At 46.8% G+C, this 22,204-nt stretch overlaps 1 protein-coding gene and 1 pseudogene across 3 annotated transcripts in view; one reads left to right on the forward strand and one right to left on the reverse strand.

Moving 5' to 3' along the window:
• The window catches only part of NFIC (nuclear factor I C), a 380,967-nt gene that overhangs the window by 43,644 nt on the left and 315,119 nt on the right, over positions 1-22,204 (reverse strand). The gene's annotated exons all lie outside the window — the stretch shown is intronic.
• Positions 1,689-1,807, forward strand: LOC134932888 (5S ribosomal RNA; annotated as a pseudogene).

The following is a 22,204-nucleotide window of genomic DNA, read 5'->3' on the forward strand; positions in this document are numbered from 1 at the left end:
CCGGATGGAATTTCAAGATCTCCCTTCTCATCGGTTCTTCACATCAGGCTTGCCAGCTTTGCTGGCAGACAGGGCAACCCTACAGGGAGCCATCCAGAAGTTGGTGGAGGCACAGGTCATTGTACCAGTCCCTCCTCAAATGCAACACACAGTTACTATTCGAACCTTTTCATGGTACCGGAACCGGATGGTTCGGTCAGGCCCATTCTGAACTTAAAATCACTAAACCCCTTTCTGAGGGAGTTCAAGTTCAAAATGGAGTCTCTAAGTGCGGTGATATCAGGTCTGGAAGAGTGCGAATTCCTGGGAATCCCAGGATATCAAGGATGCGTACCTCCACATTCCGATTTGACTGCCACATCAAGCTTATCTCCGATTCGTTCTGTTGGACTGTTATTTTCAGTTCCAGGACCTACCATTCGGCCTCTCCACAGCACCAAGGGTATTCACCAAGGTGATGGCGGAAATGATGGTTCTCCTCTGCAGGCAGGGGGTGAACATAATTCCGTATCTGGATGATCTGCAGATAAAGGCATCGTCCAAGAAGAAGCTGTTACGGTCAATAGCTCTCACGACCCAGCTTCTCAGGGAACATGGTTGGATCCTGAATATCCCAAAATCACGAGGCGACAAGTGAACAAGCTCTCCCGAGCGAAACGCACGTCAATCCCAGTTCTGGTGCTCCGAACTTCCGGCCCGGCGAACCGCGGACACCGGCGTCTCACCGAACGGCTCACCCAAGACCACGCATTCCAGCCGCGGCATACAGCAACAAGGGGATCCTCTTTCCAGCATCAGCCAAGAGGCTACCTCCGGCTCTGCTGGAAATGTTTCCCCCACCCCCCTCCTTTCACTTTCCTCGCTCATCACCATAGCAACAGTGATTATACCACTCAAACGCACTTTCATTTGTGGGTGACAGTGAGTTTATTCGTTACATATTTAATGTCACAACAGGACCCTGAGGGGTTACATAACATAATGTATGAGCTGCATAAATGTTTTTATAAATGAGTATGCCTAAGATATTACAACAGTACTAGAATAGTGCTGCTCATTTGACCCATAAACGGTTCTTTATATGTGTCATATCTGTTTTCAGGGAGTAACATACCCACAGTATCAGAACAGTGTCGGACATCTGTTTATTGATAGCTATATAGCTGTAACAGTGAATTTATTCCTCCACTTACTGATGGAGAAGCACTTGCATAATATCAGAACAACACCATGTGAATTCACTACACAGGTTTAACATCAGCTTCCCTTTCAAGCAATCAGCCTCTCCTACAACACGGACTTTCCTCCTAAGGCTCCCGTCAATATTGTGTCTCTGGAACTCTCTCTCATTGAGCAACTACTGGGCTCTGCAATGCATTATGTAAACAGAGCACAAGTCTGCTATACAACGGGACAGCAGAAGTGTTCCCCTCTCTTCCTTCAGAATTGGTGTCCTTTTCCAACCACTCTCTCATTTTCTCATTCAATGCCTTGGCAGATGACAAAAAAGCAGAAGTGGTTGGAATCATAGACCTGACTCTCTATCAACAATCAAAGTAGTAGCACCACTTCACTGTCAGAGACACATAAAATTGCTGTATTGAGCATTTACATTGTTTTGGGACTTTTTAGTTGGATTTCTTGTTGGAGTTCTTTGGGCTCCCAGTGCAACAGGGTATGATACATTCACCTGCGGTCAAACCACACTGAGTATGCCCAATCTCGTCTGATCTTGGAAGCCAAGCACTGTGGGGCCTGGTCAGTACCTGGGTGGGAGACCACCAGAGAATACCGGGTACCGCAGGTATTTTTATCAAAACCTGTGACACAGGACAGAACTCCTTGAAACATTAACATCTCTATCACTAACTAGGCACGTTACAAGTGGTAAGGGTTAGAGCCTGGTGCACATTCTTTTTCCTACAACTCATTTCCCACATTGGAGAAAGGAACAATCTTACTTACTAGGATTAAGAGATCAATAATAGACACCAGACATATTTTCGCTCATTGAGCCACAGCGCCATAACTCTTATTTTTATGTATATTCCTATATATTGTTGTCCTCCACCCGCTTTTTAAAGTGATAATAATAAAATTTATATTTTAACAGACTTACTGTTTTGTATGAATCAACTAAGTGTGCCCCAGAATAGACATATAGTCTTTCTTTTCCTGTGTCTATACAAGAATCAGCTTTCATTTCAGGTATCCCAAAATCACATTTGGAACCAACCAGGAGGTTGTCCTTTCTGGGAATGATCCTCGACACGGAAGTGCAGAGGGTGTTTCTTCCGGAGGAAAAAGCGTTGGTGATACAAACCATGGTCCGGGATGTCCTGAAGCCAGCCCGGGTGTCGGTTCATCGGTGCATTCGCCTTCTGGGAAAGATGGTGGCCTCTTACGAGGCTCTGCAGTATGGGAGGTTTCATGCTCGGTCCTTCCAACTGGATCTCCTGGACAAGTGGTCGGGATCCCATCTACACATGCACCAGAGAATACGTCTGTCACCAAAGGCCAGGATTTCACTCCTCTGGTGGCTGCAATTACCTCACCTTCTGGAGGGCAGCAGGTTTGGGATTCAGGACTGGATCCTTTTAACCACAGATGCAAGTCTCCTGGGCTGGGGCGCAGTCACTCAAGGGGAAACCTTCCAAGGAAGGTGGTCAAGTCTGGAAGCTGGCCTGCCAATAAACATTCTGGAGCTAAGAGCCGTCTGCAATGGTCTTCTCCAAGCAGCCTCTCTTCTGAGAAATCGGGCCATTCAAGTGCAATCGGACAATATAACAACAGTGGCTTACATAAACCGACAGGGCGGAACGAAGAGCAGAGCTGCAATGTCAGAGGTAACAAGGATCATCCTCTGGGCAGATAAACACGCGTTGGCGCTGTCAGCAATCTTCATTCCGGGAGTAGACAACTGGGAAGCGGAATTCCTCAGCAGACACGATCTCCATCCAGGGGAATTGGGCCTCCATCTGGAGGTGTTCAAGGAGGTAACAGATCTTTGTGGCATACAGATCGACAAGATGGCCTCTCGTCTCAACAAGACGCTTCGGCGGTATTGTTCCAGGTCGAGGAACCTGCAAGCAGTGGCAGTGGATGCCCTGGTGACTCCGTATGTGTTTTCCAGTCTGTGTACGTGTTTCCTCCACTCCCACTTGTCACGTCTAGCAAGGCTCGAGGATCCAGCAGCTGAGACTCGCCCAAAGAGGGAGTAGTCTGGGGATGAACAAGTCGAGGGGGTTGGATATAGTTCCTTCTCATGGGACAAGGGGTAATGAAGGACGTAGGCGGGGCCCAGAGTCAGTGGGTTGTAGTTCTTGTGGACAGGGCTGAGGTAGAGAACTGTGGCTGGTGAACAATGACTTAGAAACGTAGTTGTAAACAAAGTACAGTGGGTTGTGGCTTGAAAGACGAAGTTGTAAATGATGAACTGGGGAACTGTGAATGATGGTTAAAGACGTGGCTGGAGACAAAGAACCGTGGACTGTGATTTGAAAGACGAGGCTGTATATAATGAGCTGAGGACTGTGGATGGTGGTTCAAGGACGTGGCAGGAGACTAAGAACTGTAGACTGTGGCTTGTAAGATGAGGCTGGAGATGGGTTCACTACGATATGCCGGCGGTCGGGCTCCCGGCGACCAGCATACTGGCGCCGGGAGCCCGACCGCCGGCTTACCGACAGTGTGGCGAGCGCAAATGAGCCCCCTGCGGGCTCGCTGCGCTCACCACGCTACGGGCACGGTGGCGTGCTAAGCGCGCCACACAATTTTATTCTCCCTCCAGAGGGGTCGTGGACCCCCACGAGGGAGAATAAGTGTCGGTATGCCGGCTGTCGGGATCCCGGCGCCGGTATGCTGGTCGCCGGGAACCCGACCGCCGGCATACTGAAGACCACCCCTGGAGATAACGAGCAGAGGGCTGTGGACGGTGGTTCAAGGACGTGGCTGGAGACAAGGATCTGCGGACTGTGGCTCGGAAGACGAGGCAGGAGACCGTGCCCAGAGGGTCTTACTGGACCGGGTTTTCCAGGAGCGTTTCCACAAGCAGCAGCAGGTTAGAAACGGCGGGGCTGCAGCAGCAACTGAGAACCGGCTAAGCAGGGTTAGAAGTAACCAGAATACGGCAGGAATCCTGGGAACACAGGCTAAAGCACCTACAACAGGGTTGTAACATGAAGCACTGGTGTCCCTGTCCTAAACCAGCCCCCTTTTATAGGAAGAAGTTTCCCTGGATTGGCTGGAAGAAACAGGAAACATGAACTATGCCAGAAACTTGGTCTCCAACATGGCGGCGCCCAGTACAGCAGGCCCTTTATATAGCCATACTGCTCACTGCCCCGGTCTCCTAGGCAACGGCTCAGCAAGAGAGAGCCGCTGCAGCGGTGTCCCGCCGCCACGAGCGGACCCCCTCACCGCCGCTACCCCGCTACCCTTACCCCGGCGCAGCAGCCCTCCTCCGCCGTTGCCCAGCCGCCGCCCGTGAAGCCAGCCCTGCGGCCCCAGCGTATCGGTAAGACCCCGGACGCTGACACCACTCATTCCAAGAGTTCTCAAACTTATAAGGAGAACAAGAGTTCAGGCAATCCTCATCGCTCCAGACTGGCCGAGAAGGGCTTGGTACGCGCATCTTCTGGATCTACTGCTAGAAGAGCCTTTGCCTCTGCCTCTTCGGGAGGACCTACTGCAGCAGGGGCCGTTTGCCTATCAAGACTTACCGCAGCTACGTTTGAAAGCATGGAGGTTGAATGCCAGATACTAGCTCGGAAGGGCATTCCGAACAAGGTTATTCCTACCCTGATACAGGCTAGGAAAGGAGTAACATCAAAACATTACCATCGTATTTGGAAAAAAATATGTATCTTGGTGTGAGTCCAAGAAGTTTCCGGCGGTGGAGTTTCAACTGGAACGTTTTCTCCTCTTCTGCAAGTGTGGATATGGGGCTGAGGTTAGGATCCACAAAGGTCCAAATTTCAGCCCTGTCCATTTTCTTCCAGAAACCGTTGGCTGCCCTCCCTGAGGTTCAGACTTTTTTGAAGGTAGTTCTGCACATCCAACCTCCCTTTGTACCGCCTATAGCACCTTGGGATCTTAACGTGGTGTTGCAGTTCCTCCAGTCGGACTGGTTTGAGCCTCTTCAGGAGGTTGAGGTCAAGTTTCTCACATGGAAGGCTGTCACTTTGTTGGCCTTAGCTTCTGCTAGACGTGTGTCGGAGTTGGGGGGATTTGTCATGTAAAAGCCCATACTTGATCTTCCATGAAGATAGAGCTGAGCTTTGGACAATTTCCTCAAGCTCCTTAGATGTTGTAAGGGCTCTAAAGATCTATGTAAGGAGGACTACTCGTCACAGAAAGTCGGACTCTCTGCTTGTTCTGTATGATCCCAAGAAAATTGGGTGTCCTGCTGCTAAGCAGACAATCTCTTGCTGGATCAGGTTCACTATCCAGCATGCATATTCTACGGCAGGCTTGCCATGTCCTACGTCTGTTAAGGCCTACTCTACTCATAAGGTGCGTTCTACCTGGGCGGCTGCTCGCGGGTGTCTCGACATTACAACTCTGCCGATCGGCTACTTGGTCGGTGTCAAACACATTCGCAAAGTTCTACAAGTTCGATACTTTGGCCTCTGAGGACCTAAAATTTGGTCCGCGCTCTCCCTCCCGTTCTGGAAGCAATGGAACATCCCCATGGTACTAATGTGGACCCCAGCATCCTCTAGGACGTAAGAGAAAATAGGATTTTAATTACCTACCGGTAAATCCTTTTCTCGTAGTCCTTAGAGGATGCTGGGCGCCCGCCCAGCGCTTCGTTATCCTGCACTGGTTATTTAGTTCAGTACTGCTTAGTTCTTGGTAAGTACTGTTTTGTTACTTGGTAAGTAATCCTGTTCAGCAGTTGCTGATGTGAATCTCGCCACTATCCTGCTCTTGAAGATGTCCGTCTCCTTGGGCACAGTTTCTAGACTGGGTCTGGTAGGAGGGGCATAGAGGGAGGAGCCAGCCCACACTCTGAAACTCTTAAAAGTGCCAATGGCTCCTAGTGGACCCGTCTATACCCCATGGTACTAATGTGGACCCCAGCATCCTCTACGGACTACGAGAAAAGGATTTACCAGTAGGTAATTAAAATCCTATTTTCTCCTTTCCTCTGTTATGGTCACCATGTGTATTCAACTAGTGACCATTTGTGTCCACAAGTATGCATAATATGGATACATCGGGCTTTATTTATGAAGCTGCTGCTTCCCGGGGGGTTGGAGATTAAAATTTAGGGCGGCACTCACAGTCAGTGTACTGCCTGGGAAGCAGCGGCTTGCTTTTAAATAAAGCCCAAAAAATAATATAATTTCTTCTTCTACTGATCCCCAAGTTTCCATTGTTAATAAATTTCCACTGCTATTCCCATCTGCCCACTACAGATACTATCATGTACTGCTGAGCATGAATTTAGAGATTCTTGCAATATGAGCACTCCAATCATTATAACAAGTCTATTGACTAGTAAATATGGAATTGGTGCATGTAGAAGAGGGGAGAGGAGTCACTTTTTCCTAAACATAACTAGCTTCATCTTGGAAAAGATCATGGCTCTTTTAAGCTACTCTGGTGCCAGTTAATGGATACGGTGGCAAAAATTCCACCATAAAAGGGGGCCTTATTTAATTAAAAAGGGGTGAATAAGACTCATCACATTATAGTGTGAATAACAGCCATAACATAACAGCATCACTTTAGGCTGTCTGCAATGATTTTGTTATGCCCTTCCACACCTACAAGCTATGTATACTAGTCCAAAAAATGGGGGGGGGGGAACAGTGTTTGAGCAGGTGTTAAAATAACCACACGTTTCTGAAGTACTTTTCCATTCATATAAAACCCATCCATTTGGCATTAAATATACTGAACTGAGATGCTGACCCCCCTAGTGTAATACACCACAGCAGATATTAGAAATGCTTAGTATAAAAAGAGGTCTCTTATGGGAATTGCATAAAATTAGTAGACCAGTTGCTTTTTTAACTGTGATGTTATGGCTTGGTGTTTAAATAGGTTATGCATGAAAATAAGTTTAGCAGAATGCCATTTTTGTCAGAAGTCAAGAAATTATGCATTTTCAACGTGTAAGAGATATGTAAATACCTTTAAATCATGTTAAAGCTACAGTAACAGAAACTCTGAAACCCCTTTGCCATGACATGTGTCACTTATTAAAGGAAACTGGAAAGAAAAAAACAAGCCCAAAAATAGGCATACAGTACAAGGCAAGTTGTGACATACTGTATAGTATATGTTGCACACAACCTCTGTTTCCATTATGGTTGCATAAAACCTCGACCACTAACACTACATAGATACTGTAGATGACAGAAAGTAATTGCTTGTGAGTGGCTCAGATCAAAACAAGTATACAGCCCCTTTGACAACTAAGGGCCTAATGTAGAAAAAAAATGATCTAAAAGTGATAATTTAGCAACAGGACAAATAATGGAAAGTGTGCAAATGTGAATAAATTACTTGAATAAAAATACTGCCCACTTTTAAAACTCAGCAGCCATTATGCAACACACTGCCATTCTCTCTGAAACACTGCCTACAGTTCAGTGGACAATGAGGGACCCAGAACATACAGTACTCAATTTTATATGTATTTTTTTTTTTTTTTTTAACTGAGGCATCCTAAAAACTCAAACCCACTTTTATGTTTTTGGGGATTGTTTTATGGAAGGGGAAAAGGATGCCAAAACAGTATCCATACTTGTAGCATTTTACTTTTCTATTACTTAGCGGATTTCAAGGGGGAAGGTATGTGGATATGGTGCTTTAAGTCACAGCCCTCACTCCTGCTTAATGTCACAATGATGCATTTCATCAAGCCCACGACTGCCCACTTCACTGGCAAAGTGGGCAGGGTCTGGTAGCAGTGGTGAATTTCCCATTAGGCACAGAGTCCTAATGGCTATCATGAAATGAGGGCTTATAGCCAATCAATGAAAATAATAAAATTAGGCACGCGAGGTGTGGGTGGGGGCACCCTCTCCCCTAACTCAGCCCCTGTCTGGTAGGAAAGTATGCCCATGGGGTTTGGCTCTGAAGCTAGGAACCACCCCTCCTTCTCCCAAATATAGGTCTATCTGCAAAATTTAATCCCCAACACCACACTCCACCATACTGCTTAACATGGTTTTCAGAGCCGGCCTTAGGCATAGGCAAACTAGGCAAATGCCTAGGGCATTTTGTATGCTTAGGGGCACCAACAGCTTCTGCTGATTAAAATGAAATGCGGCATGCCTATATTCTGTGTGTGACTGCGGCTGTATCTGCATACGAAATGCTACGTTGCAGTGTATTCCTGGAAATCACTGTAATGTAGCATTTCATATGCAGATACAGCCGCAGTCGCATACAGAATATAGGCATGCTGCATATTATTTTAATCAGCAGAAGCTGCTTGTGCATCCTAGCTAAATAGTAATGCAAATAAGATGCATTTTCAGAAACAAAAGGCGCCAGACGTTAGCAGAGCTGCCAGATGACTCATGCCAGGCATCTCCTGCAGAACTAGTGGCAGTACTAGGGGGCACCAGACAAAATATTGCCTGGGGCATCATATTGGTTAGGGCCGGCTCTGATGGTTTTGACAAAAGAGCAATAAAATAAAAAAAGTATAGTTTAAATTATATAGGGAGTGACTCATTTCTAGACAGTGAAAAGATTCTTACTAGGGATGGACATCGGATGCCCAGCATCAAATAGTTGCCGGGCTTCCAACATCAAATTCAGCAATGTGATGGCTACTAGTCATCCCATTGCAACCATTTGATGGTATAACCATCAATGTGTGTGTGCATTTGCATAAGCGTGCACACATTATCTGGGCGGCAGACACCGCTTTTGGGTGTCTACAGCTGCACAGGTGGGTATCAGATGTATATACTACATCAATATGTATATACTACAATGAACAGGATGTTATTAGCAACAACAACGTATATACATCTACAAGCCACAGGGTGTTATTAGCAACAAGACCGTATACATGCAACAATGCACAGGTTGGTATGAATAATAAACAGTTTAGCAGTGAGTACCTAAAGGAGCTTGGCAGAGCAAGGCAAGGTACAGATAACAAGATTACTTAGCTGCAGGAGACCCCTGGATTCCAGGCAAGGCAGGACAAAGCAAGACAAGGCAAGGTAAGACTGGAGCTGTTTGACAGTACTTCGAGGCTAGGTCTCACATGCACTCAGGTGACAGGTAATGAACTCAGGATTCTGGCAGGACAGGGTACACAGGATTCTAACTGGACTGGGTATCACCAGTGATATAATAGCACGACTGTACAGATTCTAGATTCACCAAGGAACAGGGACCGGACACAGGCACTATCAGGAATCATAAGCTTCAAGCTATAACTAAGGTCAGATGAGGGGCAGGCTGGGTAATAAAGGAATCAAGCCCCAATCAGGATGGCTGGAAGCCAGACACAAGGTAATGGCCTAATTATCTGACAGGTGAGACTGCATAGGCCACACATATAGAAGACAGGCTTCAGTTACACAGACTCACCAAAGGTGGCCCGCAACAGTACCCCAAACAAGTACATAAGAAAACCTGGAATGCTAACAGAATACAACAGACTCACAACAATTCCAATGGGGGGTAGTGTCCAAATAAATGCCAGAATCACAGGGTTCATTGGTCCAAAGGCACTTGTAGGTTAAAGAGCTCAACACATTTCGCTGGTTTGAAGTGTCCAGCTTCCTCAGGAGCAAGTATGAGCAAGTACTTCCTCCTGAGGAAGCTGGAAATTTCTAACCAGTGAAACACATTGAGCTCTTTAACCTACCTGTGCCTGACCATTTGGACCAATAACCCTTTAATTCTGGCATTGATTTGGACACTACCCCTCATTGGAATCATCACTGCAGCGTTCCTGGGCATCTTATCCCCTCAGCACCTAGAGGATCACATCCCAGCTGAATACTACACGGGGACTGTAAATAAGTTTCTGGCCCTTCCGGTGACACTCCCAAATCGAATTCTATTGGGAGTATTACAAGATATCCGGTAAACCTGCTGCTTATTTCAGTGATTGTGGTAACTGTTTTCAGGGTAGAGTCCTAGCCAGATACGTGGAACTTTACACAGGAATCCCTGGTTGATTTACGAATATACATAGGCACAGTGCTCATTATGTGGCTTTTTAAATTGTCCTTTTAGAATTATATTTACTAGTATTTATTAAATGGTTAATTTGTGACTAATAAATGTTTGAATATTGACAAGCCGTTCTACTGTGTATTAACTATTACAGCCAGCGCTGGTACTCCTTTATTTGTTTAACTATATACGAGAAATTCAATGGGAAACATTTTACTATCGAATCATGAAGATTGATGGTTACTAACTACTGACTTCCGATGTCCATTCTTAATTCTTACAATACCCCTAAGGATAAGGTAATGAGTACTCTGCCACTATTTTATTATATTAAGATTATTCCGTACCAAGTTATGGCCCATACACACGGTGAGATTTGGGCAATGCCCAATTCTCACTATGCGACAGGGGCTAGGTCGGCACATAGTCAGTATCGCAAGCACACTCATTGTGTGCTTGCGATACTGACTATGGGGGTCATTCCGAGTTGTTCGCTCACAAGCTGCTTTTAGCAGCTTTGCACACGCTAAGCCGCCGCCTACTGGGAGTGAATCTTAGCATAGTAAAATTGCGAACGAAAGATTCTCAAAATTGCGATTACACACGTCTTAGCAGTTTCTGAGTAGCTTCAAACTTACTCGGCATCTGCGATCAGTTCAGTGCTTGTCGTTCCTGGTTTGACGTCACAAACACACCCAGCGTTCGCCCAGACACTCCTCCGTTTCTTCAGCCACTCCCGCGTTTTTCCCAGAAACGGTAGTGTTTTTTCGCACACACCCATAAAACGGCCTGTTTCCGCCCAGAAACACCCACTTCCTGTCAATCACATTACGATCACCAGAACGAAGAAAAAACCGTGAGTAAAATTCCTAACTGCATAGCAAATTTACTTGGCGCAGTCGCACTGCGGACATTGCGCATGCGCATTCGTGACTAATCACTCCGTTGCGAAAAAAAATAACGAGCGCACAACTCGAAATGACCCCCCATGTGCGATTTTGGCTAAGTGTCAATTTTGACTATCTCTTCTATAGATAGTCAAAATTGACTTGCCTGCACAGTCTATCTATTCTTGCGATGCCGACCACGCGGGGCCGCGCATCGGCATCGAAACGGGATCGCAAGGTGACTTTCGCCTTGCGATTTGCACTAACTTTTGTTACAATTTTGACTATATAGTCAAAATCATAAGAAAAAATCTCACCATGTGTACACACCATAACCAGGGCCGGCGCCACCACTAGGCAGCTTTAGGCAGTTGCCAATGGGCGCTGGCCACTGGGGGGCGGCGGTGCACACTGCTGATGAAAGATTGCGTCTTTCATTTCCTTAGCTCAGCTGAGCTCTTCGATTAGAGAGAGACTGAGGAGAAGGGATGCCGTGGCCACCCAGCTGTTATCAGCCGCCACGGCACTGATGTCAGTCAGTGTAACACCTAACATGGGTAAGTGTAACATGGGTAGCACTGTCTGACTGCTCTTGTCTGCAATACCCTCTCCCGTCCCTCTGCAATAGAACACAGCATTTTCCCACCCCGCATCACAACAGCACCCTGTTAATGTGGAAACCCTCATGTCACCTGGCGCCACTCCTCCCGCGATTGCATCCAGCATTTTACCCGCCCCTGCCTCCCGTGATTGCATGCTGAATATTATCAGCGCCCCCTCCCCTCCCGTGAGTGTCTGCCGCATATTAATCACACACAATCCCCCCCCACCCCGATTGTCTCCTGCATGTTATGCGACCCCCCCCCCCCCCCCCCCGAATTCCATCCGGCATATTACACCCCACCCCCGATTGTCTCCTGAGTCTCGCATGACCCGCTCCCTCTCTCGCAGTTGCCTCCTGCAAATGCCTCCCCCAAATGCCTCCCCTCCTGCAAATGCCTCCCCCAAATGCCTCCCCTCCTGCAAATGCCTCCCCCAAATGCCTCCCCTCCCGCAAATGCCTCCCCCAAATGCCTCCCCCTCCCGCAAATGCCTCCCACGATTGGCTCCGGCATATTACCCACACCCCCTCCAATGCATCCCGTATATATAAAACCCCCATGATTGCCATATCATCCTGCATTTTAGACCGCCTCCCCTCGCGATTACACCCCCACCCTGCGATCACATACCCCACATATATTCTCTCCCCCCCATGCTACATTCAAAAAACATCTCCTTTCAAATGTCTTCATATTCCAGTCACACCAACTATCATTAGAATTGGGCAAAAAGTTAACTGTATTTAGATGCAGGATACATAACTGTAACAACTGACAGTACTATTAAGCCACATGGGAGGTACTTTAACCCCCCAAAAATGTCTGCATGCACCTTTCCTAAAACAGTTTGACAATATTGATTTTTTTTAATTTTTTATAAAAAATAGCTCCAAACAAATATTACTGGATAAGTATGCTACCCCTAACCCTCCTTACCTGCAGCCTGACCCTACACAGCCTAAGCCTAACCCACCCTCCCTACAGCTTAGCCCTAACTGTCTATCCCCCGCTCCCTAACTCTCCCCAGTGGTGCCTAACCCTCCCTCCCCGAAGTCTAACCCTAACACTCCCCAGTGGTGCCTAACCCCCCCTCCGCACAGCCAAAACCTAACCCTCTTTCTCCTGCAGCCTATCCCTAACCCTCCCCCCCCTCCCTATCCCTAATCCTCCCCAGAAACCTTTAAGCACCTTTAGACTGATACATTATTATTCTAATCCACAAACTGTTTCAGCATACGTGTTCTTTTGATGCATGTAACTGTTTCTGAATTGAGTGCCAATATAGCAATTCATAAATACAGCACTGTCCTGATACTATACCCTTTAACTGCCCTGGTGCCCTCCAAGATATTTTCACACCACATACAAGCTTTCCAAAGACGGCGGCACTCTCTGGACTATATGGGGGAGATTCAAATGTTTGAAAAGTTGGTTGGTTGTCTGTTTTTTCCTGTCTATTAGATAGGAAAATACAGACTCCCAACTGACTTTTCAAACATTTGAATCTCCCCCATAAGTGAAAGTCAAAGACACTAAGGTCTGTTCACCATTTCGGTCCACTGGACCTTCATCAAGAACCCGGTTTCTTGATTAAGGTCCAGTAGACCGAAACGGTGAACAGATCTTAGTGTCTTTAACTTTCATTTATACAGTCCCGAGAGTGCTGCCGTCTTTGGAAAGCTTATATATATATATATATATATAGAGAGAGAGATGTAGCCACGCTCATCTATGTCACGATGCGTGCTATACTGCGACTGGCCGCAGCAGTGTGGTGCAGTCACAAGTGTGGCGCGTTTGCATTATGCCGCGATGCATGCGTACGCATCGCGGCATAGATGAGCATCGCTACATCAGTATATGAGCAGCTGGGGGAGAGTATCGGGGGAGGCAGGGGCAGTATTGTGTAGCTTTGCCTAGGGTGCCTAGAAACCTTGCACCGGCCCTGACCATAACAGATGTGTTCTGTTTGCCACTGTTGTGCCAAACGGCCCTTCTCGGCATACCAGGTCCTGTGTAACATGTGTGTATTAGTCAACATGCGATGTGGCAAAAGTGCTTCACAAAACTGCACTAATTAATATGATATGCAACACTTGTGTATCTATGTGAGACTGAGTCTGAATCTGTATACAGTACGATGTGCTATGATACCGTGTCCACTGTTTTTTTTCCATACCAAGTTCTGTTGTGCATCATCTGTGACTTTGTACATATTTAAAACTAATTCCTGTGTGGTTAAAATCGCAGCCGTGTCTCTGGTACAGACTGACTGGTGTTTCGCTGCATCTGATGTGTGAGTAAGATGCAAATTTAAAGAAAAGGAAAAAAATGCAATGCCTCACCACGCTACATGGATAATTTGCACCAGCCATCAAACACATTGATATTTGCCAATAACCCAAAGTAATAAAGAATTAGAAAAATTACCACCCGAGTCTGCACACGGCCCCCCCTACTCTGTAAATATGCCTCTGAATTATTTGTTATACAAAGTATGAAATCCTACAGTACGTTTTTTTCCCAATGAGAAGCTTTGCATTGACCCAGTGTCTAGCCCTTTGTGCAGCATATTGTTGTTGTTATTATTTTTACAACCCTCTTTATTTTTTCAATGATACTGTTAATTGCTGCCCATGGCACTGTGCTGCCTTGCTCATAAATTAGTTTCTGGGCATTGTTATGTTCTATTTCACTGTAATGGAAATCTGTCCTTGAGGTGGGTGAAGGGTAAAGATATTGTAAAGCTGAATTAGGCCACTCAGTTGCTAATGAGGTTATATCCTGTATCCCTGAAATCACATTAATCTCCCATGGGTAAAGATGTGAAGAGCAAGGTGCTGCTAGCTAGGGTAGCCTTTGTATTTATGAAAAAGGAAAAGCTCATGCAAAGGAAAAAGTGAAGATAGCAAAACAAAATGTAAACTGTATGTGGCATGGAGCTGCCATAGGTAAACGCAGGGGGAAGGGGGGGGGGGGGGGGGGGGTTCTGGTTGCCTGGAAACCCCCCTCCTTTTGGCAAGTGGCTCAAATTATAACAATAGCAATGGTATATAATATGTAGGTAGCTGCCAGGAAGAGACAGGAGCCTTTCCATGAGGTGGGAGAATGTGTGCTTAGAAAGTGCACTTCTGTCTCCTACTGGTCCTATTATGTTTGTTTGTTTGTTTGTTTGTTTGTTTGTTTGTTTATTTATTTAGTATGGCATGTTTAACCTTTTCCTGACCACTTATCTTATTTATATTGTTTAAATATGTTTGATACTGCCTATACTATAGACAATCTATAGCGTTAAATATTAATGTATAAAAAGTACCAATGTGCAGGGTCATTACTAGGTTATTCTACCGCTCCCTCAGACTCCTGCACTTGCTCCGCAGAGTAGGAGATTATGGATTGCATTTGGAAACCCCCCTCTAGAAATCCTGCGTTTGCCACTGGCTGCATCCATATAGGGCTGTGTTGTGTTCTCGCATAGGTACTTTACATATAAATAAAGAGTAAAATAAAAAGGTAAACAAAAAAGAGTTTGAAAGGGGCATGGCCATGTATTGACTTACAGTAGATGGAAATTGTGTAGTATAAAAAATAGGTAATTAGAAGATACAAGAAATTAGGTGGTACTTTCAGGGGCATCACTGGGATGGAATCAGTGTGAAATACCTACAATTAAAATCCTGATGGTCAAAATACAGACAACAATTGACCGATGATAAAAATATCAACAAGGTCAAAATACAGACAAGGTCACAATACAGACATTTAAAATGTCGACACGGTCAAAATACCGACATTTAAAATGTCGCTAGGCCAAAAACTCAACACAAATTTTTCAAATTTCTTGGTGTGTATGTCGACATAGGTGCCGTATAAGTGTACCGTGTTCCCCTCGCATGCTTTGGGCATGGTCGCTACGCTCAGCACAGTATTATATTCCCACTCCAGGTCCACTGGGATGGTAAAGTATGAACAAGTCAGTTCCGATGAAGAAATCATGAAAAACTCATGTCGACTTTTTGACCTGTCAACGTTTTAAATGTCTGTATTTTGAACGTGTCTGTATTTTAAATGTCGGAATTTTGACCATTTGGTATTTTGACCGTGTTGGTATTTTGACCATCAGTCAATGGGTGTCGGTATTTTGACTGTTTGGATTTTGATTGTAGGTAAATTAACTGCATCCAACTGAGGTCATTGAGACCTGGTGAGCTACAAATCCACCACATGCGTGCTGGACGCCGCTGTAACAGTGCAGCGCCAGGCTCCCTGTCAATGTGGAGGAGCTGGCATTTTGGTTTCACCCCTTGGAGGGTAACCCCTAGGTTTGTTCCGCATTCCCAACTAGTCATGTCTCTGGGTACTATGGGGGTCATTCCGACCCGTTCGCACGCAGCGGTCCTTCACTGCGGTGTGAACGGGTCAGAACTGCTCATGCGCAACGGCCACATAGAGCACGCGCGCCGTTGCCCGGCGACAGCCAGCGACCAGAACAAAGAAGAAAGTGATCGCTAGCGCGATCGCAAGAAGATTGACAGCGGGGAGGCGTTCCGGGGCGTCTACTCACCGTTTTCCGGGCGTGGAGATCCGAACGCAGGCGTGTCCAGGCGTTTGGAGGGAGGATGTCTGACGTCAATCCCGGGACCTTCGTCGCTGGATCTGTCGCACAGGGTAAGTAAGTATGACCCTGGTCTTGTTTTGCAGAAAACTTTTTTAGCATAGCAGGGCTGCACAAGCGATCGCAGCCCTGCTATGCTAAAATACATTCCCTCATAGGCAGCGTCAATTTGATCGCACGAGCAGCAAAAAGTTGCTACGTGCGATCAACTCGGAATGACCCCCAATATTACAGAGGTGCAGGTAACTGGAGAGCAAAAAAAGATAGGCGTCTCACAATGACAGCATATATGAAACCTTCATTATTATATATTGTATAGGGCAAGACCAGGGGCTGCCAGGCAACTTTTAGCCTAGGAAAATAAAATGCAATAAATTGGTTCTGGGTTTTCTACCTATGCACAGAAACGGCAAAATGGATGTGACACAAAAACTGCAGGCGTGGTCTATCTAATGCAGTTTAAATGTGTAAAGAAATATATTAAAAAATCATTATGTCTAAAGCTAGTACACACTATACGATTTTGTACCAATAAAAGGAGATGTATGGTAGACTTACCATGGTTAAATCTCTTTCTGTGAGGTACACTGGGTTCCACAGGGAATCAGGGCCGGTTCCGGGGCTTCTGGCGCCCCGGGCGGCATTAGGGGCGTGGCTTCGTACAGGGGGCGTGGTCATTTCCGCCCCCCCGTACAGACTGAAATGATGTGCGGTGCGCGATGACGTCATCGCGCACCGCACAGCAAAGGTCCTCTCCACGAAGGGAAACTAGACGCGGCAGCGGCAGCAGGGGGCACACAGCAGCAGCGGATCTTGCCCTGGTGCGGCGCCCTCCGGATGGAGCCCTGCGCCCTCCGGAAGGCAGCGCCCCGGGCAAAAGTCCTGCTTGCCCGTGGCAAGATCCGCTACTGCAGGGAATACATCAGTGTGTAGAGATGAATCTTGATCCAGAGGCACCAACAGGCTAAAGCTTTAGACTGTCCCAGAATGCATTGTGGGTCTTCCTCTATAACCCCGCCTCCAGGCACTGTAAGCTCAGTTTTGTTAACCAGTCAAATGCAGAAGCAGGTAAAAGAGAAGGCAGATGTTAGTCACATAGAACCACGTTCTCACAAAAGGAGACAGGACTAGCGGCTAATGCCATACAAACCCAAAGAAGCTAAGTGCGTCAGGGTGGGCGCCCTGTGGAACCCAGTGTACCTCACAGAAAGAGATTTAACCATGGTAAGTCTACCATAAATTTCCTTTTCTGCAGCAAGGTACACTGTGTTCCACAGGGAAAACATCGGGGATGTCCTAAAGCAGTTCCTCAAAGGAGGGGACGCACCTTAGCAGGTATGAGAACCCGGCGTCCAAATGAAGCATCCTTGGAGGCGGAAATATCAAAGGCATAGAACCTAATAAACGTGTTCACTAAGAACCACGTAGCTGCCTTGCACAATCGTTCTGCGGACGCACCACGACGGGCAGCCCAAGAGGGTCCAACAGACCGAGTAGAATATCTATATATATATATATATATATATAATATCTATCTATCTATCTATATATATATTTATACAGTATATATCTATATATATATATATATATATATGCAGTTGCACACACACACATCCAAATACCTGGTACCCCTCTTGAATGTGCATACTTGTCCGAGATGGTTTATGTATGCCACCCTGATGGCGTTGTCTGACCGTACTTGAAAAGGCCTGTTCTGTATCAGAGGCAGGGCGAGAGACAAAGTATTGAACACTGCCTGCAATTCCAGAATGTTTATCAGGATGAGTGATTCCTCCTTGGTTCATCGACCCTGGAAAGAGTGTTTCTCCAAAACCGCACCCCCAACCCTTCAGACTGGCATCCGTAGTCAGTAGGACCCATTTGCGGGTCCAGAAGAGATGGCCCCTGCTCAACTACTGGTCCTGTAGCCACCAAGTAAGTGACAGGCGAACCTCCGGAGTCAAGGAGATCATGTGAGACCTGATCCGATGAGGCAGGCCATCCCACTTGGAAAGGATTAACCTCTGTAGAGGGCGGGAATGGAATTGAGCGTACTCTACAATGTCGAAAGCCAACACCATGAGGCCTAGTACTTGCATCGCCGAGAGTACTGACAATCTTGGGTGAGAGAGGAAGTATCTAATCCTGTCCTGAAGTTTCACGACCTTCTCTGGAGACAGAAACAGCCGTTGACTGTGTATGTCCGGTAGTGCCCCCAAGTGCACCATGCTCCGAGCGAGGACTTCTTCCAGTTGATGAGCCACCCATGGGCTTGTAGGAAGTTTACCGTCAGTTGACTGAGGAGGACATTGTGGGAGTTTGCCAGAATCAGCAAATCATCCAGATACGGCAGGAACCTGACTCCCTGGCAATGGAGATGAGCCGTCATCACGGCCATAACCTTGGTGAAGACCCAAGGGGCCATAGCCAGTCCAAACGGCGGAGCCTGGAATTGTGAAGGCTGCCAATAGCAAACCGCAGACATTGCTGATGTGATATGGCAATAGGCATATGCAGGTAAGCATCTTGTGTAACCAGGGATACCATATAATCTCCGGGTCCATGGCCAGTACAATTGAGCACAGTGTTTCCATACGGAACTTGGACACTCACAAACTTGTTCAGTGATTTGAGCTTGAGAATAAGCCGGAAAGACCCATCAAGTTCCGGCACTAGAAACAGGGTTGAGTAGTATCCACTGCCTCTCTGGGACAGAGGTACCGGCACTACCACTCCTGTATCCAGGAGGGAACATACAACCATCAGTAGAGCTTGCGCCTTTAATGGATCCATAGGGATAACCGATGTGCAGAACTGGCGAGGGGGACGTCTAGGGGAAGAGACTGCGTACCCGTGAGACACAACTTCTTGCACCCATGCGTCTGAAGTGGTCATTAACCAGACCTGGATGAATAGTAGAAGTCGGCCCCCCACCCTGGGATCCCCCAGGACGGAGGCCTGTCCCGTCATGCAGCAGGCTTGTCATGAGAAGCAGGCTGACGAGCAGTTCAGGAATGTTAGACCTTGGGCTTAGTGATTGTTGGGAGCACAAGATAATCTCGGGTATGCCTGACCTTTGCTTTCCCTTTAGGCCGAAAGCAGGGAAAATGGTACCTTTTGCCTTCTGTGCAGTAGGAGTAGCATTTGGGAGAAAGGCAGTCAGACAATTTTTAATTAGGTCTTCCCAAAATAAGATGACCCCAGTAAAAGGGGAATATCTCCAAGGACTTTTGGAGTCCAGGTCCACTATCCACGACCTCAACCACAGAATACGGTGAGCTAGGACAGACGTATTCGACGCCTTGGCAGCCAACACACCCGCCTCAGGGGACACCTCCTGGTGAAGAAAAAGGTGGCGGTGGTATTGTGAGAGAGGGAATGTCTGGCATTGTCAGATATATCCTCGGGCATCTCTTCCTTTAATGCCTAATCCAGTCATCAATCTATTTTGCAGCCCCAAGAGGACGCAATCGTGGTCTATGAATAACACCTGTAAAGGAATAATAGACTTCAGGCACCCCTCCACGTGCTTACCTGTCGGTTCCAACAGTGAGGGGACAGTGGTGAGAGGCAGAGTGGATGACATCCGATGGGTGACACATGAGTTCACTAGCAGTGAATTACCTACTCATTATATAACTATGCAGGGGGAGGATATGGAGCTAACGCCCGTTGTAGACAGGGGGAATGTCTTCCCTGGATTAGACCAGGAGTCTTGTATGATGTACACTTAATGGTCAGATTGTGGTAACAGAGTTTTAATTACCCTCTGACGTGTGAACATATCAGTTTGCTTAACCACAGTAGGGGAATCCTCTTATCATCAGTGATTTGTAGGATTTGTTACCCAGTAACCACAAGGGCAGTGGTATCATTTAGCAATGGAAAATCCTTGTCTGGAACACCTAATATAGGGACTGACAGGACAGCATGATCCCCCTCTCTTCAGATAAAATATCAGAGATATTATTGGATAGGGAGGAGGAAGCAGCCCGCTCAGATGACCCAGAGACACGAGAGTGACCTGGAATAGGGTTTTGCCTGACCAAGGAATGAGTAATATGCTACAATCTGTGAGGCAAAATTTTCCCGCCCAAAGCGGAGTAAGCGGAGACTGTAATGTTACAAGTGGTCCCATAGGGGGCATAACGCGTTCAACTAGAGAACCCACTCGGTTTGAGAACACAGCCCAGGTTGGCTCCTGATTGATTACAGGAGCTGCGGACTGACTGGGAGATGTATGAGACATAGCACACAGACCATCACACAAAAATTCCCCCTCAGGTAAATCAGTTGCGCATGTTCTACAGGTTGCAGGAGCGTCCCCAGATTTACTGCCCTACATGTTAAACATTATACACAAATGCAGCAGAGAGCGGTTTAGTACGATATAGCTAGACAGAGTACAATACCTGCAAATATATCTGTTAGCATATGACTGAGTACACAGTAGAATACACATAATAGGTAAATACTGTGATGCACTATATATGGACCCAGACGCACCTAGTCCCCAGGGCACAGTATACAGTGATAGATATATCTGGAATACACTGCAGTGAAATCACATAACAGGTACAGGCACATATAGTCACGTTTGCAACGCAGATCATTATTTTCATGACAATAAAATTGCATTGGATCATTATATGAACACATATATATATATATATATATATATATATATATATATAAAACAATGCGCGGTCTGAGACCGGATGTATATATCAGAATACTCGTACAATATATTCTGGTACAGGCACACTTGTTCTAACGAATGCTGTCTTATTATCGACATGCAGAATACTGAAGTGTTTGTAAAACCACTGCGCTGATGTAGAGGCAGGTTTACAAAGGAGACCTTGCCCTGCAGTCCCGGAGACCAGTCACATCTGTTTCAGAAAATAGCGCCCAGAGTCTCATTCAGGGAGTGAGGGAGAGCGTGAGGCAGCTCCACGGCGGGAACACCAGCACTAGATGGCGCTCGGTGCTGGGGGAAGGGCTACAGGTCAAGCGCCTTTTCCCCTATGCTGGTCCTCACCACCGGGTACTATGGAGCCTTATTAAAGTGGGTATTTTACTATCCGACCTGTGCTCCCATGCCGTGGTGGATATAGTGGGGTCCCTGCTCTGTCACAGTGTCACGGTTCGTGTGCCTAGGAACCGGAGCGCTTCCACCGCAAGTACCTGGGAACAGAGCCAGCGGGAGTATGCGACCCGGCTGGGGAGGTGATGGAGCCGCAGCACAGTAAGTCACACTGAGATATGAAGTGCTGCAGCCCTTATAGTCTTCTAAAAAGCTTTTTCAGGGCTGCCTAGCGCAGCCCCCCTCTTAAGTGACCTGCTTCATGCAGGCACCAACTCTAAAAGTGAGCTTCAGCTTCTAAAGCTTCAGCCTGTTGGTGCCTCTGGATCAAGATCTATCTCAACACCCCGATGTATTCTCTGTGGAACACAGTGTACCCCGCTGCAGAAAGATAAAGATTTCCCTTAAAATTTCCCCAGCTGCAGAATGAACGATATAGCTGGTAATTCAGAGTTGATCGCATCAGCAAATTTGTTAGCAGTTGGGCAAAACCATGTGCACTGCAGGTGTGGCAGATATAACATGTGCAGAGAAAGTTAGATTTGGTGGGGTGTGTTCAAACTGAAATCTAAATTGAGTTAGATTTGGTCTGGTTATTGTTGTCAGCGTCCGGAGTCTTACCGGTACGCTGGGGCCGTGGGGCTGGCTTCTCTGGCAGTGTGCGGGCAGCGGCGGAAGTGGGCTGCTGCACCGGGTCTGTGGGCAGCAGTGGGGGCAGAGAGAGGGGACGCCGCTACAGTGGGTTGCCCTTGCTGAGCCATTGCTAGGAGACCAGAGGCAGTGAGCAATGTGGCTCTGCAGAAAGGTCTGCATTACTGGGCGCTGCCATGTTGAAGACCAAGTTTTAAGC

Source organism: Pseudophryne corroboree, chromosome 1 (genome assembly GCF_028390025.1).
Source record: "Pseudophryne corroboree isolate aPseCor3 chromosome 1, aPseCor3.hap2, whole genome shotgun sequence".
Taxonomy (NCBI): Eukaryota; Metazoa; Chordata; class Amphibia; order Anura; family Myobatrachidae; genus Pseudophryne; species Pseudophryne corroboree.